Source organism: Rhea pennata, chromosome 12 (assembly GCF_028389875.1).
Source record: "Rhea pennata isolate bPtePen1 chromosome 12, bPtePen1.pri, whole genome shotgun sequence".
Classification (NCBI taxonomy): Eukaryota; Metazoa; Chordata; class Aves; order Rheiformes; family Rheidae; genus Rhea; species Rhea pennata.
Window position 1 is genome coordinate 20,222,010 of NC_084674.1, and position 19,407 is coordinate 20,241,416.

Below are 19,407 nucleotides of genomic sequence, written 5' to 3' on the forward strand. Positions count from 1 at the left end.
GAAATTTTTATCTCAAGCAATCACAAGCTTCCCCCCATTTGTTTTTTTATTACTGTAGTGGGACTTGGCTGCTATAAAAAGTCAGAGCCATGGGGGAGAAAGTCAAATCCATGTGAAATTTCAAATAAACTAAGACCTCAAATGTCAAGGCTCCATGCTCACTGCAGAGCAAATGCAGAAAGCAGACCTGCACGGCAACGGCTTGCTAACGCTTCAGAGTGTACCTGACCTAAATAGAAATATCTGGCAGCCACTAGGAAAGTTTCTAGAGAACTAGTTGTAAGGTCAAACAAGAACTGCTGAGGAAGGGAGTGGATCTTGTGTGTGGGAGGGAGTACAAAACTGTTATTGTTTTCAAGTGAACCACTGAAAGAATAACTTTGAATGGAATTAAACTACACAGTACACTAAACAGCAAACAAGCACTTTATAGCAACTGTTCTCTACTCGGGGTGTTTCTCTATGCCACACACATGTATTCTCTGTTTCCACGTTGGATATATTCCTTTCCAAATCCAGCAAATGGTCAAAACTTTTCTCAAACAAGCACCTAAATGAAAACTGTTCTTATCAGCTGAAAATCTTTAGCAGGGTTTTCAGCTTGTGTTTTACAGGTCTCAGTGTTCACTGCACCATTTCAGTTCTTACGCCAGAGCTGCGGTCCCTGGGTCATGCCTCTATCAAAAGGCAATGGCGTCAGAGGCTGCATTTTACTTAACATAAAGTATCTGGTGCACAGGATTTACATGGAATCGAGGACCCAATTCCGCTTCGATTTCCGCTGATCACAGACAAATATTTCAGGAATGAGCTGCTAGCGGTATTGTGGCCTACTCTAAATAGAAAGTGCCTTGTTCTCAAAGGAGTAGTATATATGCCTATTTCAAAGTTACATATTTGTTCTTTCATGGTGCTCTCATTCAGTCTTATTTTTAAATGGATATTATAATTGTCTTTTTCTCAGGGTCTGCCAAAAAGCTCCAAAAGCACAGCTATTTACCTTACTGACATTCAGATTATAACAAAAGCCTTAAAACTGACTTAAGTCCTGTATCTGTAACTTTCATCTGCTCCAGAAAAGACAAATTATTACAGAGAGGAAACAATATTTCCTTAAAAGGAAATTAGACACATTTAAGAAATATTACAATTTTCTCTTTTTTCAAAAAGAAGTTAAAAAAAAATCCCAGATCTTTTTCTAGCAAGAGATACCCTCTTAATCCAAAAAAAAAAAAAAAAAAGGATATGTAAATGAGGCTTCTATGTTCAGACCTCATGCACTCAATTTTAATTCTTCAAAAGGTTCCTGAAAAAAAATGCATCAGATGTCTTCCATTTTCTTGTTCATTTCTTTCTACCCTCAGTTCTGGTATCAGCATTACAGTTTTGGATTAAAACTTCTGAAGTATATTTCTAAACTAGAAAAAGGAGGACAAGGGCAGGGAGGAGGACATTTAATTTATTATCTTTTCACATTAGAGTTATAGAGAGCCCTACTGATATCCCAAGCTATAAACCCTGTCGTTCGTGTTATATTAGTCATCTGTGTACACGGAAAGTTGGATAAATATATCATCCTGTTCCTGCATTGCAGACTTTCATATGTCCCTTCTTCAGTTTTCATATTGCTTTTTATTATAAACATTGCTTCAGTGGAGGGGGGAAGAATCCATAGCGAGCTAGGGAACAGCACAGCGACTGAAATCTGTTGCAATGAAGAATTCCAATAAAATTCAGATGAAGATAACCAAATAAATAGATAGCAATGCAGTCTTTGCAGCAAAGGGTAGCTTTTGCCACAGTCTGAGCACCATTTGTCTGTATTAACACACTGTCCCTTCACCAAGGTCAATTCTGTTACCAGGCACGGAGAGCAGCTGGCCCATCGGGGTTTCCCCATAGCTCAGACACGAGCCAGGTCCCTCCTGCATATTGATAGCGTCTCATTTGAGACTGACTCCGGTGGTCTTTCCCTACATGTTTCCCACTGTTACATCACAGATTTCTGGAAAAAATATATTCTTCTTGCCTTCCCATCTCCACGTAAGTAAATAAATTCCGCCTCTTCCACTCAGCCTACCTATCTAATATTTTAGCATAGTGCTGAACACACAGAAATACCTAATCTATTCTGGACCCACCAAAACAGATTTCAAACCAAACAGAAAACTTTGCATGTATTGGTGCATACATGCCAACTAGCTGACCTATGGACTAATGTTTCCCTGTATATGCTTTTGTAACAAAACACCAGCTCAAAACCCCTAAGCCTTGAAGGGGAATTTTTGACCCTTCAAGAGAAAAGTTACAGTCATCCCCTGAGCTTCTTCTAGATCCGTTCAAAGCCAGCCAAGACAGACCCCTCTCACAGGCAGCAAGGAGGTCATAGTGTAAGGAGAGGACGGGAGAGGCACCAAGCATTTACTGTCAAATAAGGAAAATGCCCTGCAAAACTATGAGGGTTTGCCCCCAGGCCTATAGAGAAAGCTGAGAGGTAAACAGCACAGAAATTAAGCCTACTGTAACTTCTGTAACCCTCTTGCTCCTGTGTATTATTTTTGTTGCGTTTTCAGCCATCCTAGTCAATAATGCTGACTCAGCACTACCATCTCCTCCTAGGTACCGCTGCAGCACTACAGAGGCAACTAGTCATAGGGCCAAGCAAACGCCCTCCTTGCAGAGTGCAACAACTGCCACTCCGTCTCTGCAGCAGTGCACAACTCTTTCTAGACTTTCTTAGGTTAGCTGGACTATGCATAAATAGGTAGCCTTCTAAGCATTAGAAGGGGGAAAATGACAATCTCGTTTCATTATGAAAAGCAGTATGAAATCATTATTTCATTACAATTATAGTCTAACGATGCCTTAGTATCAAACATCAGTTGACACAATTTTAGAGCAACGTGCAAAATCTTCATTGTAATTCAAGCAGAAGAAAGAAATGTAGTAAACATGCAGAGTAAAATTAAATGGCTCTCTTTGGCCAGGACAACAGTCTCTTCCTAAACTGACTTACAAAGGATGCAAACCAATGCTGCCTCCTGACATTCTGGATCACGCATTTTCCAAGCAGGCTGGAACAGTTTATTGGAAAAATTGCTCTCTTCCAATTAGCTATGTGACGCAAAGCGTACCTTTCTGAAAGACAGCCATAATGGTAGCAGCAAATTTTTTATTATGCTACATCAGCATCGATGTTTGCATCAAGGTTAGTTAGATGCTGAATGTAACTATTGCAATCTATTCATCCATGCTGTTAAGAGAAACAGCATACATTGCACATGCCAAATAAACAGATAATGTACTTCTGTAAAGTATAACTCTTTCTCAAGGTCCACTAACATGTAGAAGCCTACAGCAACAATGAGTAGAGATGGTAACATCTGTTTCGAGGAGGCAATAGCTGGAGACTTAAAGGAAAAAAAAAAGCAGTGGAAATATGTTCTCATTATCCCTATTCAAGAAGTGTGCCAGTATCATAGGCGAACCGTGTGAGTGTGCAAGTAAGTGTGAGAGAGAGGATGTCCAAAATCGAGCATCTACTCTCTCAAGCTGAAGCCAACTTCTTACTAGCTGAAACTGGTATGGGCTGGCTGTCACTTTTAATGATACTTGGACAAAACAAAAATGGTACATTCAATGAAAAAAGAAACATTAGATGACCAGCAATTATGAGGCTGATCACATGACTTGCTTCTCCACATAGACTATTTAAATTAGAAAAATGGAGACTTTAGGGATCCAGGAAGAAGAGGAGGCCAAAAAGAAGAGTTTCCCAACAGAAGTGGTCTTGGACAGAAGAAGAGGGCCCACAAAGAAGAAAGTGAAGATCCTGACTGGAGGAAAGATCCTGGAGGTGAGAGAAGCTCCCAGAGAGCAGAGGTGCGTGGAAACAAATGCCAGGGGATGCCATTAATGCCAGAAACCAGTAACTGCAAGCACCTGTACAACAGAAACCAACACATCTTTCTGCCTCACCTTCTCCAACCAGCAGCCATCTGCCTGTCGGGATGCTGAGCCCTAATGAATGCAATGGGGGTGAGGAAGCAAGCGTGTGAGATCAAATAGGGTAAAAGCTCCCACTCTCACTGGTTCTTACACAAACTCAGTATGCAGACCCACTATGGGTTGTTATTTACTCTTACCCGTGACAGCTGTATTCACCTCGCTCCTGGCTGGAGGACAATAACCCTGATGGCAGACTGGTGGAACTGGCCAGCATGACACTACGTGCTTCTTCATCTGCTGTATCAGCTTCAGTTAGCCTGTTGGCTAATGGAATAGTTTATGGCATTATTATTTACACTCTTACCAGAGTGCTTAAGACTGAACATCTGACCTCACATCTAAAGGTCAGCAGGAAATTCCCATTCCACTATAAATCAGTGGTGCTATGGTAGTACACAGAGGGACTTATCTTTCACCTAAAATACTTGCTAAATCAACCCAATGTTTAGTTTAAACACCATTTTATCTGTGATAGCTGAGTGTTGTCTCTAGCAAAGCGGTTATTTTGTTATCATCAAACTTTGGCTGAGGCATACAGAGGTAAGGGCTTCAAAACACTATCTCATCCAAAATTGAAGTACAAAGTTTGCATGGAATTGGACTGTGGAGCACGACTTAAACAAGAGCATGGAAGATAGCTTATCATATTGAAGACAGACAGCTCTTGTCTAGGTAAAAATCTCACAAGAAGTGTACGTATGAGGAGTGTCATTTGCTTCAAATACTTAACTAATTCTAGAGAGCAGGAGATGGAAGGCCAGTGAGTTGGACAGATGATTATACTGAAATATCTTTTTGCCCAACATGTAACAAATGAGCATCTTCCTTAGCCCATTTCCTCATTTTGTGTGATAGATCTTTTACAAAGATTCAAACCATACTGGGTTTCAATTCCTTTTATTTTTAATCCATTTCATATGGTTTTATTTTTAACTCACCTTAATTGAAATGCACTTAATGAAATTATGCGCTTAATAAAATTATAAATTGAAATTATTTCTTCAACTGTGAATCTTCATGCTTTAAAACATAAAATAAGCTTTTAGCAAACTTAAATCATTGGTTTTCCTTTTTTTGTCCTTAAAAAAGGTAGATACAGGCAAAATTGCATCTAGAATGTAGACACAACGTATTGGACCTTTCATATGATTAATTGCAAAGATATACAGAATACTGACCATACTACTGCATTCTTGGTACACAGAGCTTCAGTTCAGTGCAGACTACTGGGCCAAATTCTGCAACTGCGGTACCATTTTAACCAAACGACACTCTAATGAAATTGAAGACATTTTTGGTAAAAGGAAAGATTTGTTCCTTTATGGTATTACCTTTGTTACTTCAGAGATTAGCTTCTTAACATACTAATGTTCACCACCGGTTAAGAAGGAATGCTGACACTATCACAGCAAGGGTGATCTAGTGAAAAAGCAATACATCTAGGAGTTCTCCTTCCTCATGACATCTTGCAATGCAATAGCCAAATGACTTTATTAATGACCTGGATGTGAGGCACAGTACAGTCTCAGCAAGTCTGCACATGATGCAAAACTGGGAGTAGCAGCAGATACACCAACGGGCTGTGTCACCATTTAAAGGGACATCAACAGGCTGGAGAAATGAGCAGAGAAGAACTTCATGAAATTCAACATAGGCAAGTGTAGAGGCCTCTATCTGGGAAGGAATACCCCTTGCAGAAGTACATGTTGGAGGACATCTGGCTAGAGAGCAGCTTTGCACCGAAGGACCTGGTGGGTCTGGTGGACAAGAAGTTGCGCATAAGCCAGCAATGTGCCCTTGTGGCAAAGGCGGCCAACAGCAACCCAGGCTGCTTTAGGAAGAGCGTTGTCAGCAGGTTGAGGGAGATGATTATTTCCCTCTGCTCAGCCCCAGTGAGCATACTGTGATGGACTGCTGTGTCTAGTGCTGGGCTACCAAAACAAGAGAGACATGGACATACTGAAGCAAGTTAGTGACAGTCCACAAAGATGATTAAGGGACTGGAGATCTGATGCACGAGAAGAGGCTGAGGGAGCTGGGGCTGTTCAGCCTGGAGAAGAGAAGGCTCGGGGGGAACTTATCATCATGTAGAAAAAGCTGACGGAAGACTATTTCCAGTGGTGCCCAGTGATAGGACAAGAGACATTTTTTTTTCCAATACTGTGAGTGTGGTCAAACACTGGAACAGGTTGCCCAGAGAGGTTGTGGAATTTTCTCCTTGGAGATCTCGAAACTCGACTACACGTGGCCTGGATCAACCTGTTCCAGCTGACCCTGGTTTGAGCAGGGAACTTGGTCTCCAGAGCTCCCTTCTAGTGTTACCTTTCCATGTTTATGTAAAATCAGTTACAGAATTGGGCTCTTCCACCCATTTCATGTTCTTCATGCACGGAAGGGAGGTAGTAGTATAAGACTGCACAAACTCTTGCAAATAAGTTAGTTATTAATGTTGATCCTCTTCTCAGTTTACACAGGAACTGCTTCCAGGCTTTCTCTTAAGGCCTGGTGCACAATCCATGTATGTTTTAACCGTGCAATAGCTTTTCTAAAAACAAGGGAACATTAGCTACAGGATAAACTTGTTCACACACAGTATGGTAGAAGGAAAGCATTTTGTAGCTTGATTACCATATCTCAGCCATGCGGAGTCTGATACTTAAGCTGACATCCCACATCACTTCTGAGCCTTCATATTTTATTGATTCACAGCGTTATATAGAAACATGCCCTGTACTTTACAGCAATGACAGCCTCTTAGAACTATTTTCTTGTTACTGTATTATTTTAACACATTCTTCATTCATTCGTAACTTTAATTATAAATTGATTCTTTTTCTTCAGCTGTAATTCTCCATTTTAATGCACACAATAAAAGTATATATCAAGAAAACTGACATAGAAAGCACATTATTTTTCCCCAGACATGAATAAATCCTGTAAAATTTCCCCACAAAACCCCAAATTATACCATATGATTGAGCTCTGTACACAAAGTATATTGTACATTCCAATGAAAATTACAATAAAATGCTATTGCTCACCTTCATTGCTTCATGTATGAAAGTAAAGCCTAGAGGATTTTACCTACAGGTACTCGCATATAAAAAATTAAAAACATATAAAACATAACCTAAGAAGAAATATTGTTCTATTATGCAACTGTTCAACTGAAGATGGATTATCTTTGAATAAGAGATGTATGTAGAGAAATACACACACCGATATGCGATGCACAAGGATAAATTCCTACAGTCTTACAGTACTGAGCATCCCTGATGTGCGTTGCAAAGCAAAGGCCAGTCGAATCTGAGCTAAGGTGTCCTAACTGCTAGCAGAGTGTCTGGAATGCAGGTGCTGCAGAGGTAGCAGAACTATCCCACCACACAGATTTCTCCTGCTTGATTTGCAGCTGAGCCACACCGACAGGAAGCCTCCATTCAGAGAGGATTCATTGCTACCTTCTTGGCTTAACAAGAAAAGAATCTTAATGAAAGCACAAAGTTCTCTATTAGGCTTTACCACCAAATTTCAATATATGAATTAGGCAAAAACACCTCTCTAGAGCAGATAATTTAATCATAATCAACCTCAGCTTTTTTTTTTTTCACTCCTTTTTTCAATTGATTTCTTTAAATTATTCAGAAATGGGTAATTTTAATCATGGATTTTATTCAGTTGATCAGACAACGTATAATATCAGTGTAATTAATTTTTATTCACTTTCCACAATCAATCAGAATGGAACAGCACTACTCGCTAAATTCCAGTGAACTGTAATATCCTTCTTTGTCTCTCCTTGAAAACATAATGAAAAATGTGGTAAAAGCCAAGCTTATTCGCTACAAGATTCTACAGTAGGGTGAATCAAATAAGCTGCTCTCTTCCCTTCAGAACGTTATTTTAAGCCTGACCTGCGAAAGTATTCACATTTATTAAAAGGAGGCGGTGCAATGTACAGAGCTGTCAGCTGCTGGAGTTCTGCTGCAGTACAGTGAGGTTTTAGTGAGTGTGAAAGATAGTTACAAGGTCATGACTTCTATAATTACTTCAAAGTCTAACAAGAAATTATTATATACAGAATTGACACTTGGAAATACAAATTGCAGGATGAAAATAAATGAAATGTGAAAACACTCTTGTAAGGTTCCTATATAGAAGCAGAAGCAGAATGTAGGTTCACATTTGCAGTACTCAAATGGGAAGCAGTTTGCTTTTTTTTCTTTTTTTTAATTCCATTTGCATCCCAAATTCTACAGCATCGGAAAACATAAGTGGTATATTTTAAATGCCGAGGGAGGGGGAAAAGGAAAAAGAAAACTAATCCTTTGAAACTGTTTCCTAGATACATGGAATAAAATCTAAAAGAAAAATGCACTTACAAAAGTGACTCCATGGAAGCTCTTAAAGAACAGTATGACACCTAGTTCATCATTACCAGGTTTTCTGTAACCAGCAATACTACTGAGAAGCATAAAACTGTCTTCCAAAGCTGTATCAATACATCAATATGTATGAAACCTTCATATAGATGCTGAAAGCATGAGAAATCTCATTCAGTTCCCGTTTACAACATAGAGAAATATTGACCTTTTCTGTGAAAATGCAAGTATATTTACCATTGATGTGCTGGGCCAAAATCAATTCTCCACAGAAATACAGAAAGAAATACAAAGAGGATGAGAAAGGGGACACAAGACAAAAAAAAAAAAAAAAAAAAAAAAAAGAAAGAAAAAAAAAAGGTGCATCGCTATACACATACATTCACCTTATCTACAAGCCCTATTTACTGTGTTATTCACAAATAATCATTCTGCCAGCACTACAAGGGAAAAACGAAGCACTTCTTCACAGGTAGCAATTTCCATCAAAATGAGAGAAACACGAACAAAGTAAAAGCTGTATGTGCTCAAAGACCTGCTGGATACCTGACTGAAATAGTTATTTCAGAGGAAGACACAAGAGCTAGTCATGCATATGGATGACCTTTCACAAATTAAATGCTAATCGGGAATGCATCTCGACATAAAAAATAGGAGGAGTATGAAGCAGATCTGTAATCTCCTTTTACTAAGGAATAACTAACAAAAAGTCCTCATCAATTTCAAAGTGCATATATCCAATATTAACCAAAAATTCCAGAAACAAAAGCACAGTTTTTCCCAACGCAGCATGCCAGCTATCTTTCAAACATCCTAATTAGCCTAACATCGCTTTAATGCTTTAAGAGAGTCACTAACAGAACGTAATCAGGAGGTTAAATGACCAGAAGTCCTAATAAGCATGCAGCTCCCGAGTGCATGCTAATGGTAAAAGGAACAGTTTTATCACGAAGGAAGACACACTCCCTTTTAGCAACTTCAGTACTTACCTTGCAGAAGGTATGGAAAGTACTGGGCTAAGCATCAGCTCCTGGCTGTTCAAGTGTTGCAGGACTGCCTACAGGAATCATCCATCCCAGTAGTCCTAGGAAACGATGCGCCGCGCACAAGCAACTGCCCAGGCTTGCACAGGACAACTTAAAGTCAGTAAATCAAAGGTTGGCAAACAGAGCGACTGCTGCCTGGGATGATTCAGACAGATGAACTGTCAGTTCCGCAAGCAGGGATCAAATGCACAGAATCGCTCTTTACATAATAGGAAATGACTCCAGTAATCTTCTGTTTTCTGTGCAAGCGTTTGGCCGTTCATGAAACTACAAAGCTTTTCCATGCAGCATTCACGGATTTGTTTCTAATGCTCCTTTTTTAAAAAATATATACATATATATGTGTGTGTATGTATTTTATTTATATATATATATATATATATATATGCATATATATATATACAGAATCATCAGTTATCACATCATACACTGCAGAAAGCCTTTCCCCACCTTACCACGGGAAACACTATGCATGCTTCAAAGAAATCACACAAAAATCCCCTTTTTCAGTAACAGCATTTTCTAGCCCGTTTCAACATGAAGATACTGTACTTCTTTTGTGTGTGTGCCCTTTACTTTCAAACGTACACACTGAAAAACTGTAAGTAGCTCTATAAATAAACCCATCTGAGGATTACATATTCTAATAAAAAAGGTCTTTGCCTATCACAGAATAACATTAAACTTAGAAAAAAATGCAAACTGTACTGCTCACATTGTGGTGTCTTTTCTCCAGGTCTTGGGGGGGGGAGAAAAAAAAAAAAAAAAAAGCGTATCTGATTCTTAACAGCAAGGATAAAAGCAAAATCTCATCCATACGTTTTTCTCATTATTAAATAACAGATTTAATGAAAATCATGCCCATTTTGTTTTTTAAAAAAGACATCTCTATACTGAATTTTCAGCCTACAAAATCTCAGTGAATTATTTCTGATGCAAGAGTGCCTTTAAACTCTGCAGTTTCTGTTTGCCTTGCAGAATATTCTACAGAGGTTGCAATACCTTTCCAGAGATGCACAGGGCATGAACCAGAATCTAACGCATCACTCAGACCCAGGCTCCACACCATTTTCTCATCAGCTTGTGCCTTCGCGAGCAGCAAACTGCCAAATAAACAAGCGCTCGGAACGGAAAGGGGAAAGATCTTTTTTTGTTTTTTTATTCTCATGCTGTGGATGTCGCTACTTACTTGGCCAAGATACCATCACAAATCCGAAACGGTTTCCGTCACCCAGCGGCGCAATCCCTGCTCGGCATCTGCGCGGCGCTGGGGCGGCGAGCCGCGGGAGCGGAGCCCCTGCGCAGACCGTACCACCGGCGCGGGCGGGCGGGGAGGGCGCGGGCCCGGCGGCCTCCGCACGCCGCCGCCCGCGCCCGCGGGGACCTGCGCCGGCGGCGGCGCGGCGCGGCGGGCCGGGCACGGCACGGGAGGGCGCTCTGGGAGGGAGACGGGCTGAGCCACCATGTTGCTGTCCGCGATTTTAACGCTTCCCCCGGGACAAGGACAGAAACGGAAGATGGCAATCTACCAGGAATACGCCACTTACGCGGAACGGGAGCAGCCGTCAAGGACAAGGACCGCCAGCTCCTGCCGCTGCCGCTTGGGGAGGGGGCAGAGGCGGCTCCGGGCGGAAGGGGCGCCCAGAGCCGCGGCACCGGGGCAGGCTGCGCCCGCTGCGTGCTGGCCGGTCGCTCCCCGCCGCTTCGCCCGCTGCCTTGACGGGTTATAAATCCGACAGCGCACGCAGCGAACGGCTACGGTGCAGACGGCTTCATAGCCGCCTCTCACAAAGACACGGCTCGCCCCTTCGCTCTCCGGAGAAGAGCTAATGCTCACTAGAAAGAAAACATCAAAAAACCTATTTTAGGCTGTGATGTTTTGGTTCTGTTTGTTTCTGTCACGCCCTCCAGAAACCCCAAACCCCTACAGCAGAAGCACGCAAAACCCCTTTCTGTTTTAATTTGATCTGGTCTCATTAGCAGATGCTGTAAAACCATCCATACATGCCACAGTAGCCCTCTGTCTGTTTTTTGAAACCACAAAAAATCCAGGAATTTACCTCATGATAACAACAGCCTTACACTTTCCAAGAAACCACTGATTTACACTTTCCAAGGAACGAGTGATTTTTATTTAGAGCTTCTATCTCTTCTGCACTGTCATTTCTTAAGAAAAAATAATCAACCTCTTATTTTGAATTATTAGCAGAAGCAAGATTCTGAAATGTGAAAGGCTGTTCATTTGCCTACACGGAATACCATATCACAGCTGTACAAAAAGCATTCAGAAGCTCTAACCCGAAAAATCAAGTACTAAAAATAAAAAGCAGACATCAATCCTTTAAAAAGCCTAACATCTTCTACGTAACAGTGTTTTTTATTTCAAAGTAAATTATTCTCAGTGCATGCACCATGTGCACAGGCTGCAACTTCAGATTCTGTACCTCAAATCATTCAGTCTTGATAGAGACTAAATACAGAAAAATGCAGTGATTTTTCTCCAAGTACGTATAAAACGCGATACGTCCAAGTTGGAAGCTTTGCTGTAGTATCCTAGGACAGCAGTGGTTCATGACTCAACTGTGTCTCGGGCAGGGTGGGCAATTGCAACTCCGCCACCCCCCGAGCTCTAACAGGAGGAGCTGTGCTGATGCTCCGTCATCCTGCCTTACTTGCTGCTCAGAATATCAATTCAGCCAGTTAAACCAGAAGACTGTACTGCACTGCACCAAAATGGAAGCTATTAAAAAAAAACCCTGCTAGGATCATTGATCAGGGAGTTTTATCTACGCTGATCAAATTTTTTTTTTTTTTTTATGAAGTGAAATTTAGATTGGAACTAGAATCCATATAGGTTTTTCTCACATGAAACTGCCCTTACCACTAGAAAGCTACAGGCAATTACATGCATGTCAGGACACTGCATGCAGTGACTTTGTGTTACGCTTAGCATAGGGACGTGTTGTTTTTCTTAACAAGCCTTTGGTACGAACTGTAACTTTAAGGAGTGTGGAGTACAGATGCAAAACTGAATTCAAGCATTAATAAAACAATCACAGAGCAAAAATGTGTTGCACTTAAGATGTGCTATTCTTGGGTCCAAGACTCGTATCTGCTGGTGACCTCTACTGCTCTGACAGATACAAGATATTCGGGAAATATTGAGCATTAGAATTCTTCTTTTCTGCACCAGTTTTAAAGGTAGCTTTAAAAGAAAAATAAGTTGATTGACACAACGACAAAAAACATTTAAGAAGATTTTTCAGAATGTCCTTCCTTGATGAAGAGAGGAAAGAAATTATGGTTATCATTAAAAACTTGGTCCACATATTTGGCTATTGGCAGTTTGAGCACAGCCGTTCTCAAACGTTGCGTGTCGTATTACAGGAACTTCAGTCCCGTTACGGAATCATAATGGCTATATTATCCTGACTCGGGAAATACTCTTTTTTTTGGGGGGGGGGGGGGGGGGGGAAGAAATAGGCAAGGGAATAAGAGGAGAAAAATTACCCAAAAATACATTTAAAAGGAAAAAAATCCCAGTTTGAACATATTATTACAGAATCAGTCCAACAGAACAAGACCTCACCTGAGTATTCCCAGTGCTCATTTAACACAGGGCCTCAAAAGTACCACGCCACGTAACGTGACGACCAAGCTATTAACCTTGCTGCTAGCCTCATCAGCTCGGAGCCCATTTTGCTGCTAGCGCTGGTGTTACCTCCATGCGAAGGCTGTTAGTCATCATGCCACCACCTGGGCAACAGGGGCCAGCCACCGCTGCCGAGCGCGAGCCCAGAAGATGCACTTTCTGGCGTAAGAACTGAACTAGTACATTTGGAGATGGCGTGGTGCACAACACTGGGAGCTTGCCCCGTTTCGGAGTCAAGAAGCTACGGAATGAAAAACCACTTTGTATTTGTCCTTGCTTACGGCTACTAAGTGCCAGCTCTTCAGAGACACCACAGACCTTTTCTCCTGACAAAGCAGAGTTGCTGCAAAGCATCGGCACTACTACGCACCGCTGGCGGCGAGCAGCCTGGTTCCTGGCTCTAGAACTTGGTAGGCGCTTGCTACCCTCAGGTTGCAGCACTACTCTGCACAGGGAATAGCTGCTGTACATAGGCACCTCGCAAGCAAAGCCAAAAATAGCAATGCTGCTCAAGAAAATGGGCCACCTATTAAATAGTACTAATAGTAATATTCTGGTTTCAGGAATGAAAAGTTTACTCTCTCTCTCTCTCTCTCTCTCTCTCTCTCTCTTTTTTTTTTTTTTTAATATAACTGTAAAATAAAGTAAGCTTTTCTATCTTGCTTGGCTTTTAATCCGCATGACTTGAAATGGCTACAGTGCTAGCAGCCGCTTTTTCTAGGTATCTCATTAGAAAATGAAATAGCAAACAGCCACAAAACAGCGTAACATAAACAGGACCTCTTTTCCTAAAATGAAGATTTGTCAGCTTGTCTATATACATATTAAAGTGTTTAATGGCATATTATTTAGCTCCGATAGAAGAACAGCTTAATACCTTAACTTGGGGGTAAAGGGTGGAATGGAGCAGAAAAATGGCAAGAAAAATGGCAAGATGCTTCTTGGGAATGACCTTAAAAAAGGCAATGGCAATCCTTAGGGGAAGTGAAAGGCAAGAGGTGATGGCTTTAGCTGGTGAGCTAGAAACGTGACTTGGAAAATTGTCTTTCCAGTAACCCTTTAACTGACAATTTAGAAAACATTGAAAGGCAAAAGAAGATTTCTTTAAAGAAGAAATATTTCATTCCACATGTGTTGATGATGGTCATCATGAGCATCTTTCAAGGTCTTTATGAGATAATGACAGAAGACACAGGAACATGATTTCTATTTCCGCTCGCAGAATCCTGGGACTGAGACCTCCTTTTCACTGAGGCTGTTTAAAATTAAAGGCATAGCACTGGAAACCATCAGCAGATATCTAATATTTTTCCAGTCCCAATCTAGATATTTAAACTAGAACATTCAATTGGCAGCCTTTTCATATTTTTAAGCCTCATTTGCTACATTTTAAAAACAAGAATTAAATCTGTTTTCAGACTCTATGTTTCTCCAGTTTTGTAACATTCTGCAGTAATATTTCTGCAAAGAAACAGCTTGCATTTCAGAACTGCACAAACATGTTGTTAGCCTAGGAAGCAACATGACCTAATAAAAGTAGTATGGGATGGAGATCGCAGAGCACCCAAATTCAAGGGCTTGTCCTGCTGTCTCTTGAGTATGAGATGTTAGTATGTCACTGATCCCACTGCGCTTCGGTTTCTCCAAGCATAAAATAAGCATATTCACTAGTTTAAATGACAGTGGTTATAAGATGCTTCATTGGTTAACTCCTTCCGGTCTTCAAGGGAAGAGTATTTGACAAATTTGAGTTTTGCTCAGTGAGCTAATGAATTTTAGGAGCTACAAAGCAAACTTAACATATGAGTGTTCAAGGTTCCCTTAAAGTCTGTGTTCTGCATTTTTTTTTATTGTGCATTTTATTTCTTCTTCCAGCTGATAAATTACAGTGGTCCAGATCAGCCCACTTCCTAGTTGAGAATCCCAGTTTTCTCAGCATCTGAAAGCAAATCTAACAAACACATAATGCCACATTTACCCTCCCTATCCCTCAAATCCATACCTTACGAGCTCTGTACAACACAATTTTTTCATCTTCTCTCCCCCAGCAGCCATGCCCCAAAAGAGATGTTTAATTATCAGAGCACATCTCTGCGTCCTTCCCTGCACCAGCCCTTTGATCTGCTAGCCCTCGAACACCCGATTACCCACTCCATTTCAAATCTCTCCCCTGCAATGCAGCCAGCTATACTCATGGTGCAATAAGGTTTGCCTGGCAGTGCTCAGAAAACAAAACCAGACTCCTAGGACCACCTGCGTGGGAAGACGGATCATCAGACCTCTTCGAGAAGAAGAAAATCTAAGGAAAGCGGAGCCTAAAGGAGGCTGACGTTCTAAACAAAGTTTAAGTAAACCTGGTTCACGGCCACTGCCCAGCCATGGCAATGACAGGGGTTCCCCTCCAGCACAGCATCTTTACCATCTCTTCTATAAAAGTCATCTCTACTTTGTTGCAATTGCAACATCTGATGCAGCTAAACCTAGATCAGCAGCCGAAATCAGCTTCTTCATGATCTAAGAAGTCTAGGATATTCCTGAATATATTAAAACAGTGTAATACAGACATGCCACCTTCTTTTAAACTTAAATAATTTTCCATATCACATGCAGGTGAAAGAGACTGTTTTTTAACACTCAAAACAAATCTTAACTAGTAAACTGGCCTAACAAGAGCTTTAAGGAATAATCTGAGGGTGACACAAGTCTGAGGAACTGAAGAATGAGATCTTCAACATGATTAGGAATCACCATTTCATTTATTGCTGCTTTCAGTCCTGTTTTAAGTGCGTCACTCTTTGAAACAGGATTTCTGCCAAGTACCTTCTAGCATTAATCTGTTTACTTAATACATCATATTGGCACTAGCAGGGGGACTCAGAAGTAGCTTCTGGCTTTCCACCATAAGAGTTCCCTAGTTTACATTCTGGAAGAAGATAGTACACTTTTTCCTCATTCTCAGTATCAGTGTGTTTTGTGGCCTTAATGGAAATTATAGGTCTTTTCAGGCACTGATAGGATACTGGCATTTAAATTGAAACAGTAGGATTCCAGAATTAAAAAAGAGCACACTAATTTGCATCCGAAGACAGATTTCAAGCAATCTAAACTTGAGGGATGTTTGGGAATATAGTTGAGGTTTAGCATAGAGTAAGGGCTATATGGACCCATTCCTCTGTTTTGCCAAAACTCTTCTTCCTGAAAGATGAGATAAGCTCAGAATAAAAACTGTACTTTCTCCTTATTACTGATGCAAAATATCTGAACAGTATCCTAGACTTGATTCTTCCTAATTACTGGTTAATGCTTCATACAAGAAACCACTGATCTTCCATTCAAAAGCATATTCAAAGTCAGGATCCCTTTGAAGGTGCATCCTTTACTGGGAAGCTACATCTGCCTGTGATATGGGCATCAGTCTCAAGCCTTAAATACCACCTTCACATAACTAGGCCACACTGCGACCTGGGGTTTCGCCCTAGCACACTGAAATGGTTCTATTTAAATTGTGACACAGTCATATTTCAGGCAGATTAGACACAGTAACAGCACGAATTACAGATGTACAAACATGACCTGACAACAGCAACTAGAAAACGCATCCTCCTTTTAAGACACTCCTTAAGCCTTCATTCTTCAGCACGCAGATTCTTCATACGTATCTTGATATCCTTACTGTAAATCTCATTAGGCTGACACACTAGCTACAGCTATAGCCTTATTTAAGACTTTATCAAATGGCTAACAACCAAGGTCTGTATCAGCATTATTTAATCTCCCACTCCAGCAAAAGCAAATGATTAACATAGATAGAAGTAACAGTGGGACAAGGTTCAATCACTCTCAACAACTAAAAAGAGCTAACAAAATTTTAACAAGCTATTAAATAAGGACTTTTGATATCTCAGCAAACAAATAACACAGCTAGGGAACCTCTTCCCTAGAAATAAATCACCCTGAGGGAATTACTCCTGTTGTGTTTTTTTTTCTTCCAATATAATAAGATAAAAGTCTATCTATAGCTTATTGGGTAAAGCAACCTGAGCTGGTAAGCTTTATTAAGCTGAGGGCACCCGCGAGCTCTTCGGAGCCGGCCGGCAGCCGTGTTCGAGCGTCCTGTGCCGCAAAGCCCCTTACAGGCACCTGCCAGCTGAGCGCCAGCACAGGGAACGGAAGGAGTTATTAGCACACACGCAGCACGTGGGACTATTTATTTATAAATTTAATTTATATGAAAATATGTATTCGCATTACTAAATACCACATCAAAAAAAGCTATGGTAATAAATATATATTGTACATGAAATAGAATTACACTCTAAGTGAAGATTAGTTAGGCATCATATTTGGCCTCGGGACAGAACCAAGTAATAAATATTCACTACCTCTTTCTTACACCGAAACATAACACTTCTAAACATAAGAATTTACTAGATGTGTTTTTTTTCCAGAATTTCAGTGCTTTTGGATATAGAGCACATGTGCCAGCTGAGCCTGGGAGCTTACCAACACATGCATGTTATTTTAAAATAAAGTGGATTGTCTAGCGCAATGCTCTGCAGGTCTTCTAGTAGCTCCCTGAAGTGAAATAATCCTTCAAGCTATTACAATGACCTTTCACCAGAAACATTCAGGAGCTGCAGGCAACCACGTTTCTAGTGAAAAGAAAAGCCATACTCCTTCAGGAAAAGTACAAAAAAAAATATGCTTGTGGTTGGTCAGAAATGGGTCAAGACGGCCAAGACAGGGGCAACAGGTTGAGTAAACAAGTAATGGTAGGGTCTCCTCTGCCCCATGAGTTTTATTACTTTTGATGAGTCCTTTGCTTCAGGTGACTCTAGATCACAGCCAGGCTTAACTGAGCAGTGAGCATGACCGTGAAGTCTGGATGATTTGTTGATTAGCTTTTAAGCATCTTTTCTCTGATGCAAAGGTGCTGCTCTCACCTTTGCTCAGAAGAACAACAATACTCAGAAGCCAGGAATACATTTGGGATGGAGAAAGAAAATGACAGCTAGTTTTAAGCACAAAAAACAGGAAACATTACTTTGTGCAGGAAAAAATGATCCAACAATAATAATGTATTTTACTGTCAGCTCACTTCACCGCCAAACAGGAAAAATTCCCCTTCGCAGGGCTCCAGTGACAGTAGGAAAATCTAGCAGCACCAGCATGCAATTCGGGAGCCCCGAACCCCAGGCCTTGTCCAGGACACATCAGTTGGGAGGGCTCACATCCCTGTCACCCGCTTCCAGCCCTAATACATGGACACAATCTCCTATCAAGGTTTTTGCTACAAACATGGTGGATGTCGTAAGATCCAGCTAGGAAACCCCAGACCACCGCATGGATAGCTCCTCCCTATCCAAGCTTGGCACAAACTACCATAATTCGTGTTGTCTGGCATATGTCCTTGCCCAATGGGTAAGTTAGAATCGTGCTGCTACCCAAACCTCCATAAACACACAAAGAATAGGCAAAAATCAAAAAAGTAGATGACTAGTAAATATAAATGTCTGATTAGACAGTTAAGAAAGGAAATAGGAAAAGACTACTTAAACCACAACCCCAAAAAACAGAGCGAGAGGAAAAAAAAATCGGAAACACTTATAAACTAGACAAGGGAAGCAAAATCATCATTTTTTTTCTACCACTTAAACTGTTACAGTGGGTTTTACATAACGGCCATGAAGGGCTTGATAATTTAAAAAGTTAGGCATTCATCTGCCATTTCAGTTTGGCACTTTTGAAAACATCCAGCTCTGCCAGATGTGCAGCTGCTACTCAAATTCTACTTGAGACAGCATTACTTCTTAGAAATACATATAAGTGGAAAGATTCCCTAATAATTGCCATAGATAAATAGTTAATTTTTCAACACAGCATTGTCCTGTGAAGATGAAGTGTGTATGCTTTTGTATGTGTTGTTCATTTGTTGTCTGATGCAGACATCCCAATATCTAAAAATATATAGCTTTGAGTTAATTTCAAAATCTCAAGGAAAAAGAAGGTAGTATGTAATACATACATCTATTAAACTGCAAACAGTGAGACTGCATAATTACATGCAAGGCTAAGATTAAGACTTGTATTTCATGAACTTTGATGTCAGCATTAAAAGACATTAGTTGACCTTGAGGATAAAAATAAATTTCGTCCACCATCACGTCCTCAACTTACCTCACTAAAGACATCTAAATGTTCTGTGCTTACATACCATAAAACAGTTAAACACAGAAATTCCATATTAATTACATTTAATACTTACAACTTCGATCTGTGGAGAGGAAAATTGGGTTTCCTGAGAGCTGCTGTAGCTTCCAAA

At 40.6% G+C, this 19,407-nt stretch overlaps 1 protein-coding gene across 15 annotated transcripts in view; it reads right to left on the reverse strand.

The window, feature by feature from the left end:
• ATP2B2 (ATPase plasma membrane Ca2+ transporting 2) overlaps window positions 1-19,407 on the reverse strand; it is a 396,770-nt gene that overhangs the window by 225,956 nt on the left and 151,407 nt on the right. The window contains exon 1 of one of the 15 annotated variants that reach the window (XM_062585780.1): window positions 10,981-11,064. The exons of 11 other annotated variants lie outside the window; for them this stretch is intronic. The gene's annotated coding sequence lies outside the window, so the exon portion shown is untranslated. Of the gene's footprint in view, window positions 1-4,145; window positions 4,261-10,435; window positions 10,471-10,622; window positions 10,712-10,980; window positions 11,065-19,407 lie in introns of those variants that run through there. 3 more of the 15 variants (XM_062585779.1, XM_062585781.1, XM_062585778.1) reach the window with 3 other exon arrangements.